The 25,620-nt window shown below is 35.8% G+C and overlaps 1 protein-coding gene across 9 annotated transcripts in view; it reads left to right on the top strand.

Moving 5' to 3' along the window:
• Positions 1-25,620, top strand: part of BCAS3 (BCAS3 microtubule associated cell migration factor) — a 592,326-nt gene that overhangs the window by 65,654 nt on the left and 501,052 nt on the right. The gene's annotated exons all lie outside the window — the stretch shown is intronic.

Below are 25,620 nucleotides of genomic sequence, written 5' to 3'. Positions count from 1 at the left end.
TGTTGTTTTCAGTTTTCCCTCATGCATAAAGCTTCTGTGAATAGTTGCTTGGAGATTATATGTTTTAATTTCTCTTAGGTGAGGATTTGGGAGTGAGATTTCTAGGTCATATAATAAGTGTAGGTTTACCTTTGCAAGAAACTGCCCAGCTGTTTTCCAAGGTGGCTATACTGTTTTGCATTCCCACCAACAATGTTCCAGTTACCCTAATGATTAATGATACTGATCTTTCTTGTGCATATTTGCCATTTCATTGTTTTTGTATAACTGTTGAAATTCATTGCCATAAGAGCATTGTTTTATTATTTAGTTGTAAGAATATTGTATATAGTTTAGATGACAAGTGCTTTTTTAGGTATATGTAAAATATATACAAAAATTTTGTCCCTTTATGTGAGTTGGCTTAATGGATTTTTAGAAATAGGCTACTTTTTAGAGTATATTTAGGTTCACAGTAAAATGGAGCAGAAGGTAGATATTTCTCTTATACCCCACCCATGCATATCCTCCCCCAATAGCAACATCTTCCTATAGAGGGTACATTCAGGCTTTTCAAGAACAAACATTTTTAATAGTCAAAAGTTTTTACATTTTAATTTTAAAATTCATTTTTAATTTCCCATTTGCTCAGTTTTAAAAAAATAGTTTGTGATTGTTGTGCTTCCTCTTTCTTCCAGTTCAACACATTTTCTAAGTTACCTTGTGATTTTTGTCCCTGTCATATGGATTATTTAAAAGGATGTTGTTTTGTTTTTAAATTTGAGAGATTTCCTGATGTCTTTCTGTTACTAATTTCTAATTTAATCCCATTGTCATGAGAAGACATAGTTTATATGATTCCAAATCTGTTAAGTGTTTCCAGAGTTGTGTTATGGCCCAAAATATGGCCTATCTTGTTTCATTCATCTCTATTCTTATGAGTTGTCTTTCTGCATATTCTGTCAGTTATGGAGAAAGGGTTGTTGAAATCTTCCATAATAATTGTTACTCTTCTGATTTTATTGTGTATTTTGCCATTCTGTTATTGAGAGCAAAAATATTTAGGACGATAAAGTCCTCTTTGTCAATCGATCAGTTGTTACTGAAATCCCTGGTAATGTTCCTTGCCCAGAAACCTTTTTCTGTTATTATTTTAGACATTGTTGCTTTCTTTAGACTTGTGTTGGCATGATAAATTTTTTTGTGATTTTTTTTACTTTTTAATGTTAGGTTTTCTTTATATGTAAAATGCACTTATGTTGGCAGCATATAATTGGGTCTTGCTTTTTTATCTAATATTTCATTATCTTTTAATTATGTCTTTAAACCATTTACATTTAATGTGTGTGTTAATGGGAATTGATTTGTCTGTTATTTCACTGTTTTCTTTTTTTCCTATGTGCTCACTATTACCTTTTTCTACTTCTCTGTCTTCTTTTGGGCTATTTTTATAACTCCACGTTACCTCCTCCTTTATTATGTCTATTATGAACCTTTGTTTTGTTTTATTGGATTTTTAGGATTTGTAGTATGTATCTTTAACTCATCACAGCCTACTTTCAAGTAATATACCATTTCACATATTATATAACAATCTTAAAACAATAAAAAACTTTATTTAAAAATGGCTACATTTTTAAATAAAAACAAAAATGGTCACTTGAATAGATACTTCTCCAAAGAAGATGTAAAAATGGTTCATAAGCACATGAAAATATGCTTGACATCATCATTAGGGAAATGCACATCAAAACCATGATGAAGGATGGCTGGGTGGCTTAGTTAATCAAGTCTCTGCCTTTGGCTCAGGTCATGATCTCAGGGTCCTGGGATTGAGCCTTATGTCAGGCTCCTGGCTCAGCAGGGAGTCTGCTTCTCCCTTTTCCTCTCCTTCCAACCTTCTGCTCATTCTCTGTCTGTGTCTCTCTCTCCTTCAAGTAAATAAATAAAATCTTAAAAAAAAAACAACGCATGATTAGATACCACTTCATATCCATTGGGATGACTCTTATTAAAAAAAAATAAAACAAAACATAACAAGTGTTGATGAAGATATGGAAAAATTGAAACCCATGTATTTAAGCATAGCCACTTAATAGTGAAGCCACTGTGAAAAGTGGTATGGTGGTTTCTCAAAAACAGAGGATTTATGAAAAATTATGGTTATTTATTTAAATGTTAAAAATAGAATATATATACATATATATTTAGGATTTACTTATTTTAGAGAGAGAGTAAGTGTGTATGTGTGTGTGTGTGAGTAGGGAGTAAGGAGAGGGACAGAGGGAGAGCATCTTTAAGCGGATTTCCTGCTGAGCATGGTCTCTGACCCAGGGCCCAGTCCCACAACCTACAACATCACGACCTGAGCCAAAACCAAGAGTTGGGTGCTCAACTGACTAAGCCACCCATGTGCCCCATATATTTTATTTTTAAATTAAATTAAATTAAAATTTTATTTTAATTTTTCTTAAGTAGGCTCCACACCTGACATGGGGCTCGAACTCATGACCCCAAGTTCAAGGATTGCAGGCTCTACTGACTGAGCCAGCCAGGTGCCCTTAGACTTTATCTATCTCTCTATGTCTGCCTATCCCTATATTTTATTTTTTAAGAGCAATTTTAGATTTACAGAAAGATTGAATGGAAAGTATGGAGAGTTCCCATATGTTTCCTGAATATATGTGGATTGTTGTACATTCTTGTTAGTGTTTTATGTTGTCAGTGTTTTGGGTTTTAGCCATTCTGCTAGCTGTGTAATGGTATCTCATTTTACTTTGTTTTTCCCTAATAACATGATGTGGAGCAACATCTTTTCATATGCTTATTGGTCGTCTGTATTCTTCTTTGGTAAGGTATCTGTCAGGTCTTTAGCCCAAGTTTATTTCCTTATTGTTAAGTTCTAAGTGTTCTTTGTATATTTTAGATAATAGCCCTTTATCATATATATAAATCATATGTGAGATACATATATCTCTCATAAGTTTTTTCAGATATTTTTTTTTGCCAGCCAGTGATTTGTCTTACTCTCTAGACAGCATCTTTCCCAGAGCATGTTCAAATATGTTTTCTTTGTCTTCTCTGTTTTAGCCCACTTCATGCTGTTTCACAGCTCACCGAGGCTCTGTTCATTTTTTTCAGTCTTTTCTCTCCTTTTTTGTTTCTAGTAGTTTCTACTGCTGTTTCTTCATTTTCCTCATCTTTTGCCCTCAAGTATCTAATATATTGTTAGCTTATCCAGTGTATTTTTCACCTCAGATGCTGCATTTTTCATTTTTAGAAGTGTGTGTTTATCTGTATAGAGAGATCCCCCATGTGTTTTTAGCATGCTAACACTTTCGGATACTTTCTTGAATAGAGTATGTTTCTCATAGCAGTTTAAATATCAGTTTATTCTGTTTATCTCCTTGCTATGGGTCATATTATTTTTTGCTTATTTACATGTCTTGAAATATTTGTTTGGATGCCACACATTATGAATTTTATGTTGCTCAGGGCTGGTATTTTGTATTCCTATAAATATTTTGGGCCTTTGTTCTGGGACTTTTCACTTTCTATTTATTTTTATTAACATATAATGTATTATTTGCCTCAGGGGTACAGGTGTGTGAATCATCAGGCTTATACAAAATTTCACAGCACTTACCATAGCATATACCCTCCCCAATGTCTATAACCCAGCCACCCTATCCACCCCACACCCTAGCAACCCTCAGTTTGTTTCATGAGATTAAGAATCTCTTATGGTTTGTCTCCCTCCCTGGTCCCATCTTGTTTCATTTTTCCCTCCCTCCCCACCCCCCCACGAGTCCCGCCCTGCCTCTCAAATTCCTCCTATCAGAGAGATCATATGATAATTGTCTTTCTCTGATTAACTTACTTCGCTTAGCATAATACCCTCTAGTTCCCATCCAAGTCCTGCAAATGGCAAGATTTTGTTTTGTTCTGGGACTTAAATTACTTGACTTTTTGTTTGGTATGTTTGGAGCAGCATTTATTATAAGGCAGGGGTGTGTAAATCTTATCCTAAAGGGCTAGATAGGAAATATTTTAGACTTGTGGGCCATATAGTATCTATCATGACTATTCATCTCTGCCATCATAGTGCAAAAGCAGCTATTGGGAGTTTCTAAATAAAGGAGAAATATGTTGGGGCATTCATAGGACTCTCTTGTCTCAAGGATTACTGGCCCATGCTTCCTATTGTTCAATGTCTGGAAAATGTCTTTTTCATACATTTTATCTGTAGGAGGAGGATAAATTTACTCCCTGTTACTTCATTATGGCTAGATGTGGAAATTCAGCATTTTGCTTCTTTAATTCCTCCCTCCCTCCCTCCCTCCCTCCCTCCCTCCCTCCTTTCCTTCCTTCCTTCCTTCCTAATTTTTTTAGAGAGGGAAGGGGGAGGGGCACAGGGAGAGAGAATCTGAGCAGGCTTCATGCCTAGTGTGGAGCCTGACTTGCGGCTTGACCTCAGGACCCTGAGATCATAACCTGAGCCAAAATCAAGAGTCTGATGCTTAACTAACTAAGCCACCCAGGTGCCTCTTTTTAAAAAATTTTAAAAATTTTATTTACTGACTTATTTTTATTTTTAAGCTTTTTTGAGAGGGAGAGAGAGGGAGGGGCAGAGGGAGAGGGAGAAATTCTAAGTTTTGGATAATTTTTCTTAAGATTGTTTTGAACAGCACCTAGTATGTGCTCAAAGCTCCATATGAATTTTTGTGAACTAAGCAAAGAAATAAATTGGATTTGGATTTTATTTGTAGGATTAAATTTAGTGTATCTTTAGAGACCTTGAATTTCAGATCCTTTAAAACTTGCAGGTATTATACAGGAATTTTTAGAGGTATTGTAGTCTTAATTGTACTTTCTTCTCTCTGGTGCTAGATGTAGTACCAAAAGAAAATGATAAAAATGCCAAGGGATTCCTTTATTTCTTTTATTTCTTTTGATCTCATGAATAGGTAAAGGAAGCTTAAACTTTCCTTCCTCTTTTACTGTCACCAAGGGACTACAGTGATTCTTGGCTTTCAGAGAATGGCATTTTTTTTTTTTTTCCTTTGCTTGTGATGCTTTTAGTCTAAAAACAAGAGAATTGAACCTCATTTGTTATCACTTGAAATATCTTCTTGGCACCTACTATTTAACCCAGGTTTCACTGAAAATTTCCCTCCTGTTGCTGTAATTCTGCCTCATAGTTTTTATGTATATGTGAGTTTACTTTGGGAAGATTTTAGAACTTCCATTATTTTTACTTGTGTAACATGGAAAGAATCTAATTTGAGGTCAAGTGAATTTATATAACTTTATATTTAATAGCAACAACCTGTCAATGAACTAATCAAAACTCTAGTTTTAAAATGTGAAAAGCAAAAATACAACTTTGGGTGTATATGTCTGCAAGAGTGAGGAACACAAAATTTAGGAGAATGGCTACCTGGTAGTGGGTAAGTGACAGGGTTTAGGATATATGAATCTATAAAAATAAATGGAATAATGTTTTACCTCTCATCTTGGATGGTGGGTTCATAGGTGTTTATTGTATGTTATTAAAACATAATGGAGAGGTTTAAGCATTTATGATGAGAAATAAGCCAGGGATTATTAATGGCCTAATTCTCAGTCCCTTGGGTACAGTGGAGAAAGATGTAAGGAAGAGAAACTGATTATAGCAGTCTTTACTAGGGCAGAAATGGAAATCAGAAATGGGAATTACAAGTTAAGAAATAAAAGGGAGGGCTATTTCTCTCTGTGTGTATTTTTCATTGAGAGATTTATTATTTTTTTGTGTAAGGATATATTCCTTAATTTGTTAATATTTAAAATTTAGTAGTATTTTAAAAAAAAATTATTTATTTATTTGAGAGACAAAGATCACAAGTAGGCAGAGAGGCAGGCAGAGAGAGGCGGGGCGGAGGGGTGGGGGGAGTAGACTCCCTGCTAGGCAGAGAGCCAGATGCTGGGCTCCATCCCAGGACCCTGGGATCATGACCTGAGCCGAAGGCAGAGGCTTAACCCACTGAGCCACCCAGGCGCTCCTAAAATTTAGTAGTATTAAATCAGTTCTTTGTTTTAAAAAGACTTTAAAAAGTCTTTTTGTAAAAAAGTCTTTGTCTTTGTAAAAAAAAGTATATATGTATTTTCATGTGTGTATATACATGTGTATATATGTGTATGTGTGTGTGTGTGTGTGTGTATGTATATATTTCTCTAACCAGAACAATGACTGCATGTATTGAGCTAACACCTGTTCTTTGTATTTTTATTCATATTATTGCAAGAGCCACTGAAGTATCATCTCAAATTGATCTTCTAACCTATATACCAAAGTTTTAAATGTAAGCACTATCCTTTTTTTAACCTACCTCACAGAACTCTCATAAGGATAAACAAAGTAAAGTATAATTGTTTTTTAAAGTTTTTTTTTTTTTTTTTCCAAGTGATCTCTATACCCAACATGGGGCTTGAACTCACAATCCCGAGATCAGGAGTTGCAGGATCTTCCGACGGAGCCAGCCAGTTGCTCCAGAATCAAAGTATAATTAAAAAATTTTTTTCATTGATAAAGTGGCTAAACTGACCAGATATCCAAAGGGAGTCCTGTGACCCCTACTCCACTATTGACAGGAGAAAAGAAGTGAGTGAGTCCAGAATTCTTAGTGTCTCCCCATTACCCTTTCCTCCTTCCCCTCTCATACTAAAAAGTGTTGCCATCACTATCTTGAAACCATGGGAACTAAATTCCTTATGTCCTTTATCTTTGTGTAACTCAATCAACATGAAAAGCCTAAAGGTCTTCTCTCTTTCTTATACTCTCAGCGTATAGCATTCACTTGTCAGACTTTGCAGATCTCTCTATTAATAACCCTTCTCCTTCCACTACTCTCCCCAACTTCTGAAACTTTTTGACTGGGTGTTCTAGAAGTCACTGTCATTTGCAAAATCCCCTATATCCTTAACTAACCTCTTTTAGAATGTTCTTTTCTTTTCTCCATGTTGCAGTCTTTCTTAGTTATTACCTTTAGGTTTTCGAAGATTAAGGGTTTTTTTTTGTTGTTTGTTTTATTTGTTTTTATGTAATACCACTCTTCAATTCCTAATTGAATAGATGTTGAACATCTCTCATATTCTTCCTTGAAATCTCTATATCTCTTTGGCAATATGTCTGTTCATGTCTTTTGCCAATTCCTGTTTTATTTAGGGAGTTCTTTACATATTCTGGATGCACATCTGTTATTGGATGTGTGATTTACAAATACATTTTTCTATCCATGGCTTATCTTTTCATCATCTCAGTTTAAATAAACTCTAGTTAATAATTTGTTTTCAAATGAAAGGATTATTTCCTCAGGAATATTTTGGCACAAAGCAATAGAGATCCCTCTACACATTATTAACTTTGATACTCTGTATTTTGGTTCTTGTTTCTCAGATATTGTTATGCTTGGGGAAATTGGTCTTACTCAGCAAGAACTCTGTGTTGTTCAGCAAGATTTATTTCCCTGCAGTCTGCAAATCCTTAAAAGAACTGGATAAATCTCAAAGTTTCCTAGTTGATATAGTTGATCCTTGAGTGTTATAAGAGGTTTTATGTCTATTTATGAGTATATAATTTACCTATCGTGTAAAAAGACCAACCCTAGCATTTGACCAGGCATTCTTTTGGCTAGAATTGAGTGGTTCACGCATGTGTGTTGGGTGTGTGCTATGAGTAGCATATGGTTGGGTGGGCAGGTAAATTCTGGGCTATGTACATGTTATCACTTATTTAAAATTTCTTTATATCCAAAGTACTTTTTTTTCTAGGCAGATATTGAATGAACACCTAAATATATTTTTTTTACAGTATACTTTTTGGTGAACACAGTATTAGTGTTTTTAATTTGTCTTAACAGTGGCTTGATTCTAACCACATTGTTCTGTCACTACTAATAGAATTTTTCTAAATCTTGCAGAGATGGATCAATACTTTAAAAAGTATTCTTGGTGGGGCGCCTGGGTGGCTCAGTAGGTTAAGCCTCTGCCTTCAGCTCAGGTCATGATCCCAGGGTCCTGGGATCAAGCCCTGCCTTGGGCTCTCTGCTCAGCGGGGAGCCTGCTTCCCCCTCTGTCTCTGCCTGCCTCTCTGCCTACTTGTGATCACTGTCTGTCAAATAAATAAATAAAAACTTAAAAAAAAATAAGTATTCTTGGTAATATAATTTGAAGTCTGGAATTATGATGCCTATATCTTCTTGTCCCCCCCCCCCCTTTTTTTTGTTGTTGTTGTTCTTGATTTCAAGATTGCTTGGCTGTTTGGATTTTTAGGATTGTTTGTTCTAGTTCTGTGAAAAGTGCTATTGGTATTTTGATAAGGATTGCCTTAAATCTTTAGATCACTTTGGGTAGTACAAGCATTTTAACAATATTTGTTCTTCCAATCCATGAGCATGGAATGTCTTTTTTTCTTTCTCTCTCTCTCTTTTTAAAAGATTATTTATTTATTTATTTATTTATTTACTTATTTATTTATTTTGAGAGACAGAAAGAGAGAGAGAGAGCAAACACAGGTAGGGAGAGTGGCAGGCAGAGGCACAGGGAGAAGCAAACTCCCCACTGAGCAGGAAGCTGGATGCAGGGCTGGATCCCAGGACCCCAGGATCATGAGCTGAGCTGAGCTGAAGGCAGATGCTTAACTGACTGAGCCACCCAGGCGCCCCATATCTTTCTATTTCTTTGTGTTTGCTTAGATTTCTTTCATCAGTGCTTTATAGTTTTTGGAGTACAGGTCTTTCACATTTTTGGTTAGGTTTATTCCTAGGTATCTTATGGTTTTTGGTGCAATTATAAATGGGATGATTGCTTAATTTCTCTTTCAGCTGCTTCATCATTGGTATATAGAAATGCAACCAACTTAGGCATTTTGGTTTTGTATCTAGGTTAGGGTCCTTTGTATCTTTCATAGAATTTTGGCTCAATGTGGCATTTTTTGAGATACACCCCTAAGCTAATTATATGATATCTGTAAATATTTTGTTAGGCATACATGGAAATAGTTTAAATATTGGCCCTTTAAGATAATTTTACCACCATGTTTAAATTTTTCTTTTTTAATTTTGGAATTTTAAGTCATCTCTCTCAAAGAAATTTCCTTCTTGTTTTTCTTCTTCTATTTATTCTATCTTATATTTACTTGGAACATATTTTCTCATGTTGTCTGTGTCTTATTCTCACCTTTCTTTTATCTTGGTCTTTAAAAATGAAAAAAATGGGGGGCATCTGGGTGGCTCCGTGGGTTAAAGCCTCTGCCTTTGGCTCAGGTCATGATCCTAGGGTCCTGGGATCCAGCCCCGCATTGGGCGCTCTGCTCAGCAGGGAGTCTGCTCCCGCCCCCCCCTCTCTGCCTGCCTCTCTGCCTACTTGTGATCTCTCTCTGTCAAATAAATAAATAAAAGTCTTTAAAAAAATGAAAAAATGGGGGTGCTTGGGTGGCTCAGTGGGTTAAAGCCTCTGCCTTTAGCTTGGGTCATGATCCCAGAGTCCTGGGATCGAGCCCTGCATTGGGCTCTCTGCTCGGCCAGGAGCCTGCTTCCCTTCTCTCTCTGCCTGCCTCTCTGCCTACTTGTGATCTCTGTCTGTCAAATAAAGAAATAAAATCTTAAAAAAAATGAAAAAATGTTGTTATAAAAATGAATTATATCTAGTTACACATGTATACTTTTTGCATATGTATTCCTTAATTCTGTTTCTTTCTTCATTAGGGAATATATTAACAATTGATGTAGATGTTTCAAGGCTTTTTTCTAGGTGTGAATTTCTTTCTATTTTACTACAGATTCATCAAGCTTACTGGATCACAGGATTGTTGCCTTTATATAATTCTGGAAAATTGTCTGCTTTTCTCTCTGAATATTGTATTTTTTTAAAAGATTTTATTTATTTATTTATTTGATAGAGATCACAAGTAGGCAGAGAGGCAGGCAGAGAGAGAGGGAGAAGCAGACTCCCCGCCGAGCAGAGAGCCCAATGCAGGGCCTGATCCCAGGACCTCAGGACCATGAGACGAGCCGAAGGCAGAGGCCTCAACCCACTGAGCCATCCAGGCGCCCCTGAATATTGTATTTTTAATTCTTCCTGTCCTCCTTCTGTCACTGCCTTTATTTACCATGTTCCATATAGAAATTTTTTTTTTAAAGATTTTATTTATTTATTTGACAGACAGAGATCACAAGTAGGCAGAGAGGCAGGCAGAGAGAGAGAGGTGGAGGCAGGCTCCCCGCGGAGCAGAGAGCCCGATGCGGGGCTCGATCCCAGGACACTGGGATCATGACCTGAGCCGAAGGCAGAGGCTTAACCCACTGAGCCACCCAGGCGCCCCTCCATATAGAAATTTTTGTCAGGAATTCAATACCAGGTGAATAACCTAGCTAGGAAACAGGCAAAACCTTCACAAAAGGAAAAGAAACCCACACCAGCTACTTTTTGTTTTTGTTTTTGCCTTATATAAGAACTGATAAGCAGGATATGAGGACAACAGGTGTTTAAAAAACAAATAGACTGGGGGTGCCTGGGTGGCTCAGTGGGTTAAAGCCTCTGCCTGCGGCTCAGGTCATGATCTCAGGGTCCTGGGATCAAGACCCGCATCAGGCTCTCTGCTCAGCAGGGAGCCTGCTTCCCCCTCTCTCTCTGTCTGCCTCTCTGCCTAATTGTGATCTCTCTCTGTCAAATAAAAAAACAAAAAACAAATAGTCTCTTAGGAGAGTCTTGCATTATATGTGAAATTCTATATTATTTGAATATAGAGGTGTATTTCCCTGATGATGAGTGAAATAACTTACACATCTACTGCAAACTCTAGAGCAACCAAAGGAGGAAAAAAGAGGAACAAACAACAACAAAACCAAACAAGTGGAGTTCATCAGACAATAGAAGGGATAAAATAGAATGTTAAACAGGACTTAGTTAATCCAAAAGAAGACAAGACCTAATTATATGCTGTCTATAACAAATAAATGTTAAATATAAAGATACCAATATATTTAAAATAATCCAGAATAGAAATTAATCATAAGAAAGTTTAAATTCTATATTAATATTGGGTAAAGACTTTAGAGCAAGTATTCTCAGGGGTGAGGAGGGACATTTCATAATGAAAAAAACAAACAAACAAACCCACATCAGTTCTTTGGAGGACAGGGCAATCCTCAATGGGGATTCATTTAACAACAGAGGCATTATATATATATTTTTAAAGTTTTTTTAAAAGATTTCTTATTTATTTATTGTCAGAGAGAGAGCAGGCAGAGTCACAGGCAGAGGCAGAGAGAGAAGCAGGCTCCCCGCCGGACAAGGAGCCCGATGCGGGACTTGATTCCAGGACCCCGGGGATCATGACCCAAGCCGAAGGCAGTGGCCCAACTGACTGAGCCACCCAGGCGACCCGAGAGGCATTATATTTTTATATATATTTTTATTAAAGTTTAATTTTTTTTTAATGAATCACCCACATACCTAGTTTTAAATGACAGATAACCAGGGCTTGACAAAAATTAGTCATCCTCTACTTCATAGGCAGAGTGTGAAGATCCAAGGGAGGGAAGATAGTTGGCGTATCTGGATAACCTCAAGGAGGCTGCTAGTGAGGCTGAGGCAGAATGGGCGAGGGGTATTAAGAGATAGATGGGAGCTAAGTAAATGAGGTATCAAAGGATGTGTTTATAAGTATTTTTGGCTTTTACTTTCCATCTCTGAGTGAGATAGGAAGCCACTAGAGGATTTTGAGAATTAAATCATTCAGGCTTGTATTTTTGTAGAATCATGATATCTGCTGTGTGAATAGAGGGTAGGGTATAGGGCTTTATGTTCTTTGGTTTTGGAAAATTCTTTTTTTTTTTTTAAAGATTTTATTTATTTATTTGACAGAGAGAGATCACAAGCAGATGGAGAGGCAGGCAGAGAGAGAGAGAGAGGGAAGCAGGCACCCTGCTGAGCAGAGAGTCCGATGCGGGACTCGATCCCAGGACCCTGAGATCATGACCTGAGCCGAAGGCAGCGGCCCAATCCACTGAGCCACCCAGGCGCCCCGGTTTTGGAAAATTCTTATATTACTTATAATTTCCTTCTGTTTTCCCTAGTCTCTCTTTTTGGAACTTCTACAAGTTAGATATTGGGCATCTATAACTTTCTCATTTAATTAAAAAAAAATTCCATTTATTCTGTATTTTGGGAAGGATTTGTTAAAATTATCTTCCCATTCTATTGAATGTAACTTAAATAATCTTAAAATTATAAACATTATTTGACTTTGATATGGAACTGTACATGATTATGTTCGCTTATTTGTGGTTCAGCAATTCAAATAAAAGGTTAGTGATCCCTTGTACTTATTCTGAGGCTATTTTGCTTTTTAGGTAACCTTTCTCTAAAGAGGTTGAGGCAAAATTTCTTAAATCCTTATTTGTAGTATTGGCAATCCCTGCTAAAGTGTAAGTAATTAACATTTTGAATGAAGTGGATTATTTTTTATTCTAATGCATATATATTCCAATATCTTATTTTGAAAAACATCAAGCCCCCGGAAAGGTAGAACGAGTAGAATGATAAACTCCTATTTATTAATATTTATTTTGGTCACATTTTAGATAAAAAGGAGGAAAAAGCCCACTTCTAGTCTTACCACTCTAGCCACTATCAATGTTATGTACACAGTTTATTTCCTTTGCCACTGAAGGAATTTCTCATTTGCTTCAATTTTTTTTTAAGATTTAAAAATTTTTTTTTATTTATTTGACAGACAGAGATCACAAGTAGGCAGAGAGGCAGCCAGAGAGAGAGGGGAAAGCAGGCTCCCCACTGAGCAGAGAGCCTGATGTGGGGCTCGATCCCAGGACCCCGAGACCATGACCCGAGCTGAAAGCAGAGGCTTAACCCATTGAGCCACCCAGGCACCCCAATCATTTGCTTCAATTTTTTTAATGCAGGTATAATTTACAATAGAGAAATGCAGAGATTTTTGTTATAGTTTGTTTTGGCAGATGCATACACACTCCTGTAACACATATTTCCATAAAGATGGAGATCATATCCATCACCTCAGACAGTTCTCACACACCCTTCCGAGTCACGCTCATCTCCTCCAGAGGCCATCTATTCTGATTTCTTTCACTTTGGAGGGAGTAGCTTTCCCTGTTCTTGATGATGTTGTGTATATCAGTATATCTTTCCTTTTTATTATTGTAATATTCCATTGTATGAATATACTAAACTATCCATTGTTCTGTTGATGGAATTTAGATGAATATAGTTTTGAGCTGTTATGAATAAAGCTGTTGTGAACTTTTTTTAAAAAATATTTTATTTATTTAACAGAGAGAGAGAGTGATCACAAGTAGGCAGAGAGGCAGGCAGAGAGAGAGGGGGAAGCAGGCTCCCCGCCAAGCAGAGAGCCCAATGTGGGGCTCAATCCCAGGACCCTGAGATCATGACCTGAGCTGAAGTCAGAGGCTTAACCCACTGAGCCACCCAGGCACCCCTGTTGTGAACATTCTTATACACGTCTTTTTGTGTCCTAGAGTTTGAGTCCCTATTTGAGTGTGTGGAGACAGATAAACAGTGGAGCATGTATAATATGAGGCTCTGTTAAGTGTCTGGAAAAAATAAATAAATCAGGGTAAAGAACTAGAACCTGATTGGCGATGATCTTTCTTTCTTTCTTTTTTTTTCTTGGCAAAGATCTTTCTGATTGGAAAATGTTTTTAGCGTGACTTAAAAAGAAGCATGCAGGGGCGCCTGGGTGGCTCAGTGGGTTAAGCCGCTGCCTTCGGCTCGGGTCATGATCCCAGGTCCTGGGTTCGAGCCCCACATTGGGCTTTCTGCTCAGCGGGGAGCCTGCTTCCTCCTCTCTCTCCCTGCCTCTCTGCTTACTTGTGATTTCTCTCTGTCAAATAAATTAAAAAAAAAAAAAAAAAAGAAGCATGCAAGTAAACTAGATACATGACTAGGGCATAGATGGGTATTTCCAAGTAGAGAGCAGAAAGTGCAGCATTCCTGAGGTGGAAGTGTGCTTGGCATTTTCCTACATGGGTGAAAAAGAGTTAGGTCAAAGAGATATTGGCCCCATGGTAGAAAAGTAAAAGGGAAGTCAAGGATGTGAACAGGTTGGTTTATTTTGTTTGTTTGTTTGTTTACCAGAAAAGCAGATGAATGGATTGGCCATCCCAGAGTTGCCAGCTGCTGTAATCATTGCATCAGGTTTACTCAGTTGTTACCTGTTGCAGTACCTTGCTTAGTCCATTGCATTTATTATCTTTTTAAATCCTCACAACAGTCCTCTATGAGGTGTTGGTATTTATCCTCATTTTACAGGTGAGAGAATTAAAGCACTAACGGATTAAATACATTGGCCTTTGTCAATAATTTTATTTTTTTTTTCAGGAGAGAAGTTGATCCTAATTTTCTGACAGTAGCTTTTTTCAGTAGCCAAGGCCAAGGGTAGCAAAGGAAAGAATTCAGACTCTCTTTCAGGTTCACATGTGGCATTCAGTACCACACCAACTTGCACAAGTTATTTAGCCTCGTTAATACCAGTTTAATCCCCTGTCAAATGGATTGTTTGTGCTGTGTGCTTGTTAAGGTCTGATGCATCTAAACTGTGAAGGAGCCACAAGGGCCACATCATCAAGGTGAAATATGATGCCAATCAATGTTAAGGGAGACTTCACATTTTAACTAATGGGGGAACGTAATAAGGCTAGCAGTAATGAAACAAATGTCTTTAATATATTAAGCTTTTTGAAACTGTGGAGGCTAAAATGTATATACACATTTTGGATATTTGAGGCAAATGGCAAAGATCTCTTTGGTGGTCATATTTAGATAAAACTGTTCAAGGCATTATGATTTCTGTCCTGTTTCTCCCTGTGGTTGGTTGATGGACCTGCAACCTCCATCTAGTTTCCTGAGTCTGTCTCCTTTCTCATCTTTTATTTCATCTCTGTCTTCTCTGCCTTAAAAAATTCCCTGCTTAGGTAAGAGATAAATATGAGGATTACCCAGTTTATAATGGGGATTATTTTGTAACATAAGGAGAGAATTTTTAAAGAAAATTTTGTAAGAAAATAGAGCTTTTTTAGTGGGAAAAGATCCCGACAGAATCTAAAATTATTATACAATAAAATTTGCCTATGACAATGGAATCATAGTTTCTAGCTAAATTTTAGATCTTTAAAATGTTACTACAACTTGAGGCTCACATTGAGAGAATTTATAAGGAAAACTGGACATGACAAACTGGTTGAATTAAATCCTTTCTTTTTCTTTTCTTTTTTTAAAAAGATTTTATTTATTCATTTGACAGAGAGAGGGATAGCACAAGCAAGGGGAGCAGCATAGGGAGAGGGAGAAGCACACTCCCTGCTCAGGGTCTCAGTCCCAGGACCCTGGGATCATGACCTGAGCTGAAGGAGGACGCTTAATGAGCTGAGGCACCTAGGCACCCCAAATTAAATCTTTTCTAAAAGAAAATTATTTCAGCAAAATAAAAAATGGGGTGGAAGGCTTGTAAATGGTTTAATTAACTGATAAGATGAATTAAATTGTTTAGTGAGATTTTCTACAAAATACTTTCTCAGTTAAATTTTGTTAGTATTAGCATACTTTAAATCTTTATATTTAAGAGATCATTCTCCACATCAAAAGAGTAGAGTTGGAATATTTCACTATGAGTTGGATTTGTATTTGCCTCTGGATCTGCTTTTGGATCTTCACAGAAGTGGTTTCTATTTGATGTCTTAAAATCTTTAAGACTGATTTATGAGCTTAAACTCTGGTTCAAATGAGTTTAATATTGGTCTGTATGGTGGGGGATATTATTTAACATTTTCTGACATGTAAACTGTCTTAAATTTTGTTGAGGAAAAGAGGAGTTGTAACTTGGGGGGCAAGCCCATTTTCATTACTTTAATTGTGCGATTTATTAGGATTTTAAGCTTTTTATAAATGTTTTAGTGTTATAGGACAGAATTAAAAGGATTTAGAATAAAAGGAGTTTAACAAAAGGACTTTGCAACAGGATTGCAATAGTTTTTATATTTGATGGATTTGGCTAGCCGCTTTTCATTTCAATCATAATGCTACATTCTGTTAAATGCTGTAGAACAGGTGTGTGTAACGTCATTCTCTCTATTGTACATGCAAATAAACACAATTTTATATATAAAAAGTTAATCCTCTACAATTTGGAGGATTACATTATGGGAGGGTGGTGACTCCATTAGGCATCATGGAGAGTACATGCTCCTATTTCTACTGCATGAAAAATCAGGTTAATAGCTACAGTGTTCATGAGATTGTAGAATTTTTATACTAACACTTTAAAAATATTCAAACCATCTACAATACATTATTTAAAGCAGAGGTAAGGTTTTGTTACCTAGTTTTCTGACTCTGAAATTAGAATTATTTTTTTTTTTTTTTAACTGAAGAGCATGACTCAAATGAATTTGGAGGTTCCATTATTATTTGTTTGCTTATTGTTGACTCTGGTCTTTTCTGCCTGCCTGGTGTTGGTAGTAGTTATGTTGGAGGTTCAGCCATTTGCAAGTTAAGGTTTTATTTTGTGTTTAAATTTTTGCTTGGCTCTCTTCGAATATCTGTGAAGAATCCAAGTCTTCAGTAATTGTTGGATGGCTGACCTTCTAGTGCAAAGTCAGGAGTACTGATATAACCTGTTAGGTAGCTGAAACCAATGGGAGTTCTTCCATTCAGGTTTGAGAAACACAAAACCATCAAACCATTCTCACCAGTATTATTTGCATTTTAAAGACATGATGTTTCATTCATCAAAATATCAAATTGTTATGTATAATACAGGTACAAATTGTAAAGACGTTCTAGACACCAGGAAGTAGAAGTAGAATGGTTATTTGTTGAAGGTGAAGGTGAAATATGTTAGGAGTGAAGAATTGGGCTTCCATAGATGAAGTTCACCTATAATTAATTTGGAACATAAATACTGTGGGCTTTGGGTGAGTTAATTGTTAACTTGTACTTGATTGAAGTTATATTGTTAATTGTGAAATTTGATTTATTTGTTGAGCAGGAGTAACAGTACAAATCTATAGTAAATTAGTAATTTGCAAAGACTTAACACATTGATTATTTAAGCTCCTAGAAAATTAAATAGTGAGAACTTTATTCATAAATACTAATTGTGTTTTTATCTTTTATCTTTATCATATTCACATGTTAGTATAGTCTGTCAAGGAATGATACAGTTAGTCTTAACCTATTTTGTATAATTATATTAACAATTTAAAAATGTCATATTAGGTATATCATGTCACAATCGAAATGTATAACCATTAGCCTGTCTCTTCTGGGTCAGTCCCCATTATTTTTGGAGTGTTCTGTTAACATGGATTCTAAACATTACAGCTACTTTTTATCAGCCAGTGAAAAAATGAGACATTGTTAATAGCATGCTGAAGTACCCTGGCTACCTCTTCTAAATATCTTTATCCTAATCCCCTAAAAGGTATATCCCAATTTTTGAAATTGATGTTTATGAGGTTAGTGTGTAATGTAACTGAATATCTGTATGTGTATGTATGCACATCAATGTGCATGCTTGCCCTGGTGTACCCATATATGTGCACAACTTACTTCTACCTTTTTCAAAATTTTTAGTTGTAGTAAAAATCATGTGAAGTTTACCATCTTTAGATCACCATTTGGTTCAGTAGTGTTTAGTATGTACATAGATCTCTAGAACTTTTTCAACTTGTGAAATTGAATCTCTGTATCCATTGTGTAACAGCTCTCCATCTCTCCCTGGCCCAGGCCCAGCCCACGGTAACCACATTCGACTTTCTGTTTCTATGAGTTTAACTACTTTAGATGCTTCGTGTAAGTAGAGTAATGGAGTTGTCTTTTTGTGACCGGCATATTTCACTTAGCATAATGTCCTCAAGATTTATCCATATGTAGCATATAACAGGATTTTCTTCTTTTTAAAAGCTGGATAATATTTCATTGTGTGTATATAGCACATTTTCATTATCCATTCAATCCATTGATGGACCTTTGGGTTGCTTTCACCTTTTGGTTATTATGAATAATGCTGCAATGAACATGAGTATTTAAGAGCTTGGTATGTCTTTTTTTAAAAATTAATATTTTAGGGGCGCCTGGGTGGCTCAGTGGGTTGGGCCGCTGCCTTCGGCTCAGGTCATGATCTCAGAGTCCTGGGATCAAGCCCCGCATCGGGCTCTCTGCTCAGCAGGGAGCCTGCTTCCTCCTCTCTCTCTGCCTGCCTCTCTGCCTGCTTGTGATCTGTCAAATAAATAAATAAAATCTTTAAAAAAAATTAATATTTTAAGAGCAGTTTTATTTGTATAACAGAATTGGATGGAAAGCACAGAGGGTTCCTGTGTACCCCCTGCCTACCCTCCTATTCTCCCACTATCCACGTCTTTCCATGTTGACACCTAAATTGATACATGATTACCACCCAAAGTCTGTAGATTATATTATAATTCCCTACTGGTGTTATATATTCTATGGGTTTTGACAAATGAGTATGCCATATACCCATCATTGTAATATCATACAGAATAGTGTCACTGCCTTAAACATCATTTGTGCTCTATGAATTAATCTCTCCTTCCTGTAAACCTCTGATAACAACTGATCTTTTTATTGTCTCCATAGTTTTAGGTGCCTCATTAGCGCAGTAGGTGGTGCGTCAGTCTCATATTGTCTCCGTAGTTTTGCCTTTTCCAGAATGTCGTATGATGGTCACATAGTAGGTAGCTTTTTCAGGTTGACTTCTTTTACTCAGTGGCAAATTTAATTTTCCCCCATGTTTTTTTCATGGATTGATAGTTCATTTCATTTTAGTCCTGAATAATATTCCATTGTCTGGATATATCACAGTTTATCCACTCACCTACTGAAGGATGTCCTAATTGCTTCTGAGTTTTGGCAACTAAAATAAAAATGCTACGAACAGGGGTGCCTGGGTGGCTCAGTTGGTTAAGCAGCTGCCTTCAGCTCAGGTCATGATTCTAGGGTCCTGGGATTGAGCCCCGCATCGGGCTCTCTGCTCAGCGGAGAGCCTGCTTCTCTCTCATTCTGCCTGCTGCTCTGCTTACTTGTGTTCTCTCTCTATCTCTCTGTCAAGTAAATAAATAAAATCTTTAAAAAAATCCTACAAACATGTGTGCAAGTTTTTGTGTGGACAAAGCTTTCAATAACTTTGGGTAAATACCAAGGAGTGTGATTACTGGATTGGGTGGTATGAGTATCTTTAGTTTTGTAAGAAACTGCCAAACTGTTTTCCAATGTGGCTATACTATTTTGCATTCCTACTAGCAAGGAATAAGAGTTCCTGTTCTCCAAATCTTTGCCAACATTTGTTATGGTCATTGTTATGGATCTTGGCCATTCTAATAGGTGTGTAGTGATATTTCGTTGTTTTAATTTTAATTTCCTTGATGACATATGATGTGGAGCATTTTTTCATATACCTGTTTGCCATCTGTATATCATCTTTGGTTAGGTGTCTGTTCAGATCTTTTTTCCACTTTTTGATTTGGGTTCTTCACTTTCTTATTGTTCAGTGTTGAGTTCTTTGTATGTTTTTTTTTTTTTTTTTTTTTTTGATTTTTTTTTAAATTTTATTTTTTTCAGCATAACAGTATTCATTATTTTTGCACAAGTTCTTTGTATGTTTTTAAAAACTGTCCTTTATCAGATGTGTCTTTTGCAAAGATGTCTCCTGACTGTGGCTTGTTTTCTCATTCTTTTATATACATACCTTTTTTAAAAAAAGATTTTATTTATTTATTTGGCAGAGAGAGAGAGATCACAAGTAGGCAGAGAAGCAGGCAGGGGGCAGGGAAGCAGACTCCCTGTTGAGCGGAGAGCCTGATGCAGGGCTGGATCCCTGGACCTTGGGATCATGACCTGAGCTGAAGATAGACGCTTAACCAACTTAACCACCCAGGCGCCCTGATATACATACCTTTTTTTTTAATTTTTAATTTTTTATAAACATATATTTTTATCCCCAGGGGTACAGGTCTGTGAATCGCCAGGTTTACATACTTCACAGCACTCACCATAGCACATACCCTCCCCAATGTCCATAACCCCACCCCCTTCTCCCAACCCCCCTCCCCCCAGCAACCCTCAGTTTGTTTTGTGAGATTAAGAGTCACTTATGGTTTGTCTCCCTCCCAATCCCATCTTGTTTCATTTATTCTTCTCCTACCCCCTTAACCCCCCATGTTGCATCTCCACTTCCTCCTATCAGGGAGATCATATGATAGTTGTCTTTCTCCGATTGACTTATTTCGCTAAGCACGATACCCTCTAGTTCCATCCACGTCGTCGCAAATGGCAAGATTTCATTTCTTTTGATGGCTGCATAGTATTCCATTGTGTATATATACCACATCTTCTTTATCCATTCATCTTTTGATGGACATCTAGGTTCTTTCCATAGTTTGGCTATTGTAGACATTGCTGCTATAAACATTTGGGTGCATGTGCCCCTTCGGATCACTACGTTTGTATCTTTAGGGTAAATACCCAGTAAGAGTAAAACCCAAATTTTTAATATTTATAGAAAAACATTTATAAACCAACCCTAGCAAGTTTTCTGAAATACTAGATATTTTAGGAAGTTGCAAAAATACCAGAGAGGGGTATTGCATACCCTTTACCTAGTTTTTCTTCATGGTTACCTCATATATAAGTACAGAATAATATATAAACCAAGAAATGACATTGGTGGACAATAACTAGAATTACATAACTGGAATTACACAGTATGTAAAGTTTTGAGATTGGCTTTTCCATTTAGCATGATGTTCTTGAGGTATATCCAAGTTGTTTAACATATGAACAGTTCTACTTGTGTATTGATTAGTATTACATGGTATAGAGATATTCATCTGTTGTATGACATCTAGGATGATTTCCCTTTCGGGCTGTTTTGAATAAAAGTCCTGTAAAACTTTGTGTACTGGTTTGTGTGGACATAATTTTTTAGTTCTTTGGGATAAATGCCCAGTACTGTGATTGCTGGGATGTATGGGAAGTATAAGTTATTGTTACTCTTTTTTTTAAAAAAAGATTATTTATTTATTTGAGTGAGAGAGAAAGAATGAGTGGGGAGGAGGGGCAAAGGGAGAAGAAGAAGCCAACTCCCTGCTGAGCAGGAAGCCCAATGCAGGGCTCCATCCCAAGACCTGGGATCATGACTTGAGCCAAAGGCAGACACTTAACCATCTGAGCCACCCAGGTGCCTCTTTTGCTGTTTTTAAAGAAAACATCAAACTTTTTTTAAGAGGGGTTGTACTATTTTTCATTTCCAAGAATGCACGAAAGATTTAGTTTCTTTGTGTCTTCACCAATCCTTGTTATTACCATGATTTTCTGTTTTAGTTATTCTAATCGCTTTGTAATTATATGTCATTTTGGTCTTAATTTCAATTTTCTTGATGGCTGATAATGTTGAGAATCTTTTCCTTGTTTTATTTGCCATCCGTATCTTCTTTCCAGTGTAATATCTTTTTATTTCTTTTGCCTAGTTTCTAATGGATTGTATTTTTTTTTCAGTGTTGAGTTTGAGTTTGTATTTTGTGGGTATGAGTTTTTTTGTCAGACATGGGTTTTCTAAGTATTTTTTTCCCCAATGTGTAGCTTGTTTTTTGTTTTCTTATTAATTTTTTTGCTTGTTTTTAAGAATTTTAATTCCAGTTTATTGATTTTTTTTTTTTTTTGGTCCTATGCATCATACTTTTTGATGTTGTGTATGTCTGAGACCTCTTCACCAAACCCTAAGTCCTGCAGATTTTCTTCTGAAAGTTACATAGTTTTACATATAAATCTGTGATCTGTTTTGAGTTAATTTTGGATAAAGGTCCAGTTTGAGGTCCAGTTTTATTTTTTTCCTTTGCATGTCCAGTTGCTCCAGGACTACTTGTTGAAAAGACTATTCTTCTCTGTTTAATTGCTATTATACCTTTATAAAAATTAGTTGGCCATATTTGTGTGGGTCTGTTTGTACTCTTCTGTTTCCTTAATCTGTGTATCATATCAATTATATATTTCCATGTATTTGGATTATCTTTTATTTCTTTTATCAGCATTTTGCAGTTTTCAGTATATAAATCCTACATGTGTTTTGTTAGATTTATTCATTTAATTTCATTTGAGCAATTATAAATGTTACTTTACTTTTTAAAAAAAGTTTGATTCCAGTTGGTGTAATAACAGTGTAATGTTAATTTCAGGTGTACAAATTGTTATTGTACAGTTAGTCTCATTACTAGTTAATCCATTACTAGTATATAGAAATACATTTGATTTGGGGGGAATCTGGGTGGCTCAGTCAGTTAGGCATCTGCCTTCAGCTCAAATTATGATCTCAGGGTTCTGGGATCAGGCCTCTTGTCTTTGGCTCCCCTGCTCAGTGGGGAGTCTGCTTCTCCCTCTCCCTCTGCCTCTCCCCACCCCCTCCTCCTATTCTCTCTCTCTCTTTCTCAAATAAATAAATAAAATCTTAAAAAAAAAAAAAGGAAACACGTTTGATTTTTGTTTGTTGATCTTGTCTCCTGTGACCTTGCTGGATTAACTCACTTATTAGCGTTAGGTTTTTGTTGTTGTTGTTGTTGTTTGTTTGTTTGTTTTTGTGGTTGTTGATTCTGTGTATTAGTCATGTTATCAGCACCCAAGGATTTTATTTCTACCTTTCTTATCTGCATGCCTTTTTTCTTTCTTTCTTGTTTTATTGCTTTGGCTAGAACTTCCAATTGTATGTTAAATAGCAGTGATGAGAGTGGATAGTCTTGCCTTGTTCTTCACCTCAGGGGGAAGGCATTTAGTCTATATGGCGTTAGCTGTAGGGTTTTGTGGTATTATTAATACCTAAAGCAGCCATTGGAGTTCTTGATTCTGTAAATAGCCTGTTTTTTTCTCCGTGGAGGCTTGTAGAAACTTCTTGTTATCACTATCATGAAATGATGCACATTGATGTTGTTTGTTGAATCTATTGTTCCAGAGCTTCAGAGAGCTTATAAAGTCATTCTTTTGTTCTGGGGAAAAAGTTTTAGAATATTTCATAGATGATTTCTTCATCTCTGTTCTCTCTCTCTCTCTTTCTTTCTTTTTTTTTTTTTTTTCCTTTTCTCTTCTCCTATCTATAAGTTGGACTTTTGACCAGAATTTGACTTTGGACTGTTCCTTTAACATTTTATGTGTATGTGTGTGTATATTAATGCTGTTTTCCTCTAGTTTTTACATTTTTGCTGAGAAATTTTTCTCAATTTTACCTTTGTCCCTTGTGTTGAGTTTATTAAATAATCTATCTTCGTTTTTTTTTAATTTCTAGGAGCTCCTTTTATTCTCCAAGAGTCCATTTTTCATTGCATTCTTATATTATTCCATGACTACAATATCTTCTCTTGTATCTTATAAATTATTAGTGAAGTGATTATATATATATAGATACATATGTAATTTTTGATATCTTTCTTCCTGTCTAGAGTTAGACACTTGCAGATGATTGTTTTCATTGTCTGCACATATTTGTGAGTGGCAAACTAAAAATCTGGTCAAAAGTTCTGTGTTGAGTTTGTCAATTTTTAATTTACTGTTTGGTGCTTTGGTTGTACTCTTTGTTGGAGCTTTCTGATTGACAGTGTCTTTTGGTCTTTCTTCATGGACTGACTTGTTAAATTCTCCAGAGAAAGCTCACAAGCTCTTTTACAATCTCCTAATTGTATAAGGATAAATCTCAGGTGTACCCAACATAATCAGGTATCAAATTGTTTAAGTCTCAGATACCCCCCCAATGACGAGCTTGAACTTTTACTTAGGGCTGCTAAGTTAGTCATCAATTATCTGTTTCCAAAATTTGTGGACATCATTATATAGTTTTCAACCCTGTTTGATTTAGTGTACTCTAACTGGAATTTTCAGAAGGGATAAAATGAAATGCAGGTCTTCAGTCTACCAGCTTGTCTCAGAAGATGAAACCTTTTACTTGTCTCTTCTGGAATTTGTCTCCTTATTTAAAAACAAAGCAAAATTTCGGGAGGAATTAATATATTTGTATGGCTTGAAAACTAGAACATACAAAGTATATGGACAGTGAAAACTTTTTTCCCTATTTTTTCCCTGTCTTTTGCATTTTCCATTTTCCCTCCCATAGATCACCATTAGTTAGGATTTTTTATGTATCCTTAGAGAGTGTGTGTAGGTTTGTATATATGCAAATAAGTCTTTCTTTCTCCATGTTATACAAAAGATGGGATAGTATTCTGTATTTTTCTATTTTTTTTTTGTGTGTGTGTGTATATATATATGTTTCCACTTTATATTTTAGCTTTCATTTAATATTTCCATACAGTATACATTTGTTTTTTTTACAGCTATGGGAAATACTTCATTATATATTTGGAACTTAGTAGTCTTCTGCTGTTACAAACAATGCTATAGTGAATAACTTTGTATTCAAATTATTTTCCTCATGGCTAATTATATATGTAGGGTGAAGTCTTAGCAGTGATATTTCTCTGTTAAAGGCTATTTGCATTTAGAATTTTGATTGATATGGCCAGAGAATTTTACAGGACTTTTGGATTTTTTTGAGAAGGTCTTATGTGAAGGTCAATGTATATTAGTAGAATTAAAAGTTTTTTAATGGAAAGTTTCTAACTTACTTAGAAGTAGTAAAAATAGTATAACAATCTTTAAGAACCTATTACCCATCATTTTATGGCTACTTTTAATTCATTAGCATCTATTCTCTTTCATCCAAAATATTATGAACTATCCCCTTCCAGATACTGTACCAGCCTCTTGGTTAATATTTTATTATTTATTTCCAAAAGATAAAGGATCTTAAAATTATAACCATAGTACCATTTTCACTTCTTCAAAATTAGCAAATTTCAATATAATTTTTCAATATAGTTTTACATGGAATTTCTCTCATGTGTGAGGTTGAGCACCTTTTTATGTGGTTCTGAGCCTTTTTGTATTTCCTGACTATTCTTCTGCTTGTTGCTGCTATTTTACATTGGTTTTATATCCAGTAATATTGTTGAGTTCAATTATTGTCATTATCCTGTCTAGGGCTTTCACTATAGGGTTAAATAGGAACAGTTAATTGGGTATCCTTGTGTTATTATTCATTTTCATGGGAATGATCTAAAGCATTATCTATGATTTTGTTATACAATATTTTGTAAATAATCATTGGGAAAAGAAAACTTATTTTTGTTGTTTTCTTTTGTTCTTATCATGACTAGGTGTAGAATCAAATGCTTTTTTGGCATTTGTTGAAATGCTAATATAATGAATTACATTAATAGGTTTTGTAATGTGAAATTATTACTTGGGTAATCCAACTTTGTTATGAGATTTTATTTTTTTTCTAATATATTGCTATCCAGTTTACTATTTTTAAAAGGATTTTTGCATTTATGTATATTGATAATGGCCTATAATTTTATAATTTTTCTGTCCTTACCGCCCTTTAATTACTTTTGACATGAAAATTATACTAGTCTTAGGTAATTAATTGGTGGAGTTCAGGGTGGTTTTTGATCTCATGTAGCGTGTGTATAAGATTGAAGTTGGTGCCAA

This window comes from Lutra lutra, chromosome 16, assembly GCF_902655055.1.
Source record: "Lutra lutra chromosome 16, mLutLut1.2, whole genome shotgun sequence".
Classification (NCBI taxonomy): Eukaryota; Metazoa; Chordata; class Mammalia; order Carnivora; family Mustelidae; genus Lutra; species Lutra lutra.
Note: the sequence above shows the minus strand (reverse complement) of the source record. Positions and strands in the feature narration are given on the sequence as shown.